Genomic DNA, 5,711 nt, shown 5'->3' with positions numbered 1-5,711 from the left:
ATAGACTGGTTTTTGCGTTGATATACCTTGCATAAGCTATGAGTTGGATAACAAATCGAAAAAGAAAAATTTGCACATTTGATGCTAACAGTTCGAATTCTTCTCATCAAATCGTAGTATACAATGCAGGTTGAACAAAGTGCATATTTCAAGGTCATGCATTTAGTACCTGTATCTTTGTCTAGGGAGAGATACCAGATCTGACCATCTTTAGAGGTAGTTCCAATTGTGACATCAGATGCTGTTGTTCTTCCCTGCTTAGATTTATGCTGATACTTCTTAGTTTGTTTAATTATATTGCATGTGTCAATGCCCAATTGTACAAATTTGCCCTTTTTGAATACCAATATCCCCAGAGTCCTAGAGATCTTGTAACATCCCAAAAACATAGTATAAAACTATATAATAGAATAATCACATTTTAATAATACTACAGATCAGTCTTCAAAAAATAGATAACGTACACTTATGGTCGAACGACTTTACATAATGACAAGAAAGTTAAAACTGTAAAAAAATGCAATCCTGACCGAACGGTTTACAAAAGACCTATACCGAACGATCCTACAAAAGAAAAGGAAAAGATGATCGAACGATCATTTTACAACTATACTAAAATACTGACCGAACGGTTCTACTGTTCGGTCTTAACTTCTACCTTGACTAAATTTTCTTCTTCCAGCGCTTCTTCCAGCAGCTCGTCTCCTTCTGCTCACATCCACATGGACGATCATTGCAATAGAAAGACAACCGAATGTACAAAACAGACAAGACAGGAAACATAGGGTAAGCTTATGTAATTCAATTCATGTATCATCATATATTTCACACAATCAACCAAACAAGATAATTCATTAACTCTTTCATGCAAAGCCTAATACTAGACTCTGACTGTCTGGACTGTATGAATTCTGCGTAGCTACGACGTTCGTGCACCCGGGTGATGTAGTAACTGGGATACCCTCAACAACTACCACCCGAGGTTAATCCTATCTGTCCAAATTAACCATAAGGACTAGGACCTCCTGTCATTCCCACACATGACTTACCCTTCTCTACGTGAGAACGAGTAATCACAGAATATCAGGATGAACCGCCAGCTTAGCATGCCCACATTCATACTTTACCAAATTCCAATATCCATTCATGAGATATTCCTCCCCGGAATACTCGTTCATAATCATACTCATTTCATCTACATCATATTCCATCATATTTCATTTTCAAACTTCAATTTGAACAAAGATCCCTTAGGATACAAAATACATAACCTAAATCTTCAACCCCTAACGAGACCGAACACTTGGACTGAGACCGAGAGGTTTCCAGTTCCAGAACAGATCAAAACCGAGAGAGGGAGTTACTATCGTGGTTGGGAAGAGACCGATTACAAGAGTGTTATCACTACAAAAAAAACCTTATTTAGAGGGGGTTATTTTGGGGAGGTTATAAAAAACCCCCTCAAATTAACATACTTTAAGATGTTTAATTTAAATTATCTAACTGACAATATTTGTGGGGGTTTTAATTCCTTTCAAGAGAGGTTTATAACCTCTTCAAATAAAAATATATTTTTATTCATCATCTTCTAATTCTTTTACATTTTTCCCTCTAAAAATTTTAGACTAAGTTTCATTTTAGCAATTTTAAAATTTTATTCCCTCCAGATCTAAAACTCATCCCTGCCTAAAGCCATTATTTTTCTAAAAGTTAATTTTCCTCTAAAAATCTTCTGACAATTTCTCCCTTCATTTCACCTGAACCCTAGTTTCTCCCTTCATTCCATCCGCTCACTCCCTCTTCTTTCATTTCTCGTTTAGAGGAAAATTTAATGAACTGACTCATGAACATTTAGACCGAACACCGTAAAGCCTAGGCCGAGTACTAAGACTCTAGGCCGCAATCAATGGATACTAACACTGCAAGACATTCAAAAGATAGTACTTAAAAGAATCATAGGAAGAAACCGAACGCTATAAATACTTAGATTATTTATGAATTTATCATCAAGAAAAACAGAATGCCAGTCGAAGACCGAGCACGGTAGAGAGTGAACACTATTGAATTTGGACGAACGCTGTTATTATCAAGATAGATTACGGAGAAGAGAACGAGCGCTTGGTGTAAGACCTAGCACTAAATCGTACGAGCGCTTGGTGAAAGACCTAGCAATAAATCGTACGAGCGCTTGGTGTAAGACCGAGCACAACTTAATTTATAGAATAAAGGCTTGATAAATATAAGATATCATTTAACTAACGTTCAAGAACGAACTAATTATACAATTTCATATTAATATACTTAAATTTATAACATAATACCAAGGAACGAATATCCTTGGTTGAACGCTTATATATAAATAATACTAACGAAGACGCTCGGTTCTCAACTACAATTCCATCCAAATGAAAGAATCCAGTTCCAACCGAGTCCACAAGAAAAACCGAACGGTCAATAACCATTCAGTGACAAACATACATTTTCATATGGAATTTCATACTTATAATTATTTATCTCAATTCATTTCTCAACATCTATCTTCATAATTTCATACATCCATAACATAGTAAATTTTCTTACTTCATACAGTCAAAACATAGCAACAATCATATTTCATATTAATTCATCAATCAAACGAGCATGCCAGCATTCAAAAACGAGAAATAAAATCAAATTATATAAGCTTCCCTTACCTCCAACATGACCGAACGTTTTCAGGTGGGATTACTGATTCACCTCTACAAATCCTTCTACCCTCAACGCTCAACAATTCTCCAAAACTAAACCATGTAAAACCAAAACACAATCAGAACTACTAATTTTAGACGAGTGATCAACACATGAAACCAGAACTTGGTTTGCATGTCCAAAAAACCGCACGGCTAAGTGATGAGAAGAACTTACCAGCTCAGTTTCACAAACCGATCGGTTCGATCGAAAGCTCTTGACACCGGAAGAGTAGAAGCGGTGCCTGAATGGTGATCGGAGGAAGAAAAGGTGAGAATTCCTTAGAGAGAAGATGAAGAAATCTAGAGAGAAGGAGGAGATTTCAGAAGGTTGAAGAGGGATGGTGCATGCAGAGAAGTGGCACGAAAATTTGAAAGTTTCAGTTTTACTCCTACCGTCAAAACCGAACGTCCAATCTGCATCACACACCTGTCTTCCACTTCCTGAACTTCAGACGCTCCGTTCGCTTACACTTGGCGTCCACTCAAATGGGGTTTATTAGTGGGTTTTAATGGTTCTGACAGATCTTACACATAAAAATTATAAAGAATTAGTAAGTATATAATTTGATTAAAAATTATGAAAAAGTGTAGTGAAGATTAGAATGAAATGTATATATACATTATCGAGTGAGAAAATAAATTAGCTTTGGGATAGATCTAAAGGCATACATATCTGGGCAAGTAGTTTCCTTAGAATTGCAGGTTTCCCATCCGCGTACTTGATCAGACCATGTTTTCTGTTTAAGAGAATTTGGAGTATGCATCAATCTTTGATAAGAAGTATCATACATTGGGATAAAATATAGTTATATTCTCTTGAATGGCTTTGGTGAAGCTATTTATGTCTAAGTCATAGAATCTTTCTTCGACTGTTTCAATTATGTTGAGATCCCAAACCTGTGTAGCAAAAAATTGGTGAGTAGAGTAGATGGTGAAATAGATCATACAGTAGTAGTGAATGAACCTGAGAATTAGACTTATATGGTGAAGATTTTGCTTCCTTCTATACCAGTGAATGTTAATTAAATTGCCTCCTTTGTCAGAGGTAAATCCCACATGTAGAGGTTGCAGATTCACCATGCAAAAGAACCATTACAATAACTAAATTGGAAGTCAGATGCTAGCTTAGTATATGGTGATTTTCGTGCTTTATCATGCTCACCTGATGTACATCTTCCATAAAATGAGAGAGGAATAGAAGAGCTTGTGTGAGGTTATCTGATATTATGATTTCACCAATTCAATAAGAATTTGGTCAGTGAGAGAATAAGATATAAATAAAAAAATTGGGAAAAAATAGAGGTTGTAAGCTCATAGCAATGGTTTACATTGAGTGTCTTTTCCATAGTCCAGGAGCTGGTCTGTGTAATTCTTAATCGCTCCCACAACAAATCTTCCCTTCTCACCATCCTGATCCTTGCAATCCCCTGAATTTTCAGACAACTGATCAAAACTATCCCACATCACCCCATCACCCCATCACCCCATCACCAGATTTCTAATCTATAAATTTCATAATCCCAAAAGCGAATCTGATTTATGAGATTCTGCACTATTAGCAATTGATGATTTTTCAGAACTGTACAAATAATGTATCCTATAATAGTGTTAGATTATTTAACACAAACACAGAAAATAAACACCAAAATCCTAAGGGGGACAAACATGGATATAAAATTAGGAGCCGAAGATGAGAAATGAACTTACTGTCATATTGATAATTGCAATGGTTGTCTGGCGTATCAGCAAAGTGCAATGCAGAAGATCAGTGCAAATAAACTTCGAGTGTCTGGCCAAATAATTATGAAATCACTTCGTAGTCGTAATAGTGTTTCGAGAGTGCGAAAGAAAAGAAACTAACATCAATCCCTATTTCCATAATATCATGTCAAATTACCAATTTTAATTAGATCATTCATTATTCGAGTGTTGTGCTCAAAATCTATTAAATATATACATGTTGCGTTAGGATATTGAAAGCAAAGCCATAATAGGAGAAATCATATAAAAGATAAACTTACTTCATCCCAAGACTTCCCCTGAGCAAGTCATGGATATAGAGGCACCTTAGGATTGACAAATGATATGAAATTGGAAACTGCCACAAGCTTAGGCTGCATTGTTCAATCATATGACTCCAAGTCAGCCAAAAAAATCATATACATTTAGTAAGAATGGGAGGGAGATAACAGGTTAAAGTAGCTGTCTCATCTACTTGCTTTACTCATAACCCTTCCCAAATTTCAAAAGAAAGTTTCTAATGTTACTACCTTCTTTGTATGGTCTAGAAAATGTTCAGCATGTGTTATTTGCCCAGTTTTTGTTAGTTGTCATCTTTAGTAGCTTTTAGATTAGTAGTAAACTTGGCATACAATGTATCTATCCATTGTATTTCATCTCATAGACAATAATACTAACCTTGTTGAAATTGAAGATTGATCTTTATAGTACACTAACAAAACATCTATAAGCTAAAATAAAGTTAGAATGTTACTCTGCAAAATAAATTGCTGCTACTCAGATGAGCTATTTCAGAAATTAGCAAACTTCAATTAAACTGGTCAAACTCTACTTACGTTCTACCTTCCGAGTCAACTCAGAACCAAACTCGATTTTGATATAAACTCGGTGGGCTAAAATCGTTGAACTCACGATTTTGCAACGGCGAGATTAAAGGAAATATTTTTTAAACAGTGGTTTAGTGTGCGAGAATGAAGAAAACTCACTGGTTCGGGGAGTAGGGTTCCACCCTTGTTCTTCTACTACCCCGCATTGGCCTTCCTTTGAACCGCTCGCCGTCGAGTCACAGACCGTCGCCCTCGGTCATCGTTGCGCGCCCTTGTCGTCGTCCCCTACAGCAGGTTGAGTTGCGCCAGATTGCGTGTGAAAGGGAGACCACTCCTCTTGTACTGTTTTGCTTCGTGTAAGGGTGAATTTTGGGAAAGCCACAGCCGGTCCATAAAACTAGGAATACAAATGAGG

At 36.4% G+C, this 5,711-nt stretch overlaps 1 long non-coding RNA gene across 1 annotated transcript; it reads right to left on the bottom strand.

Moving 5' to 3' along the window:
• Nucleotides 1-452: 452 nt before the first annotated feature.
• Nucleotides 453-4,177, bottom strand: LOC148201534 (uncharacterized). The gene is made up of 5 exons (XR_015784955.1): nucleotides 3,399-4,177; nucleotides 3,123-3,253; nucleotides 2,905-2,971; nucleotides 2,694-2,780; nucleotides 453-708 (listed from the first exon to the last, which is right to left on the bottom strand). It is a non-coding gene; the product is annotated as an uncharacterized LOC148201534 (long non-coding RNA).
• Between the last annotated feature and the right edge of the window lie 1,534 nt (nucleotides 4,178-5,711).

Source organism: Vigna umbellata, chromosome 3 (assembly GCF_029865625.1).
Source record: "Vigna umbellata cultivar VRB3 chromosome 3, Vumbellata_1.0, whole genome shotgun sequence".
Lineage (NCBI taxonomy): Eukaryota > Viridiplantae > Streptophyta > Magnoliopsida > Fabales > Fabaceae > Vigna > Vigna umbellata.
This window is presented reverse-complemented; position numbering and strand designations above follow the sequence as displayed.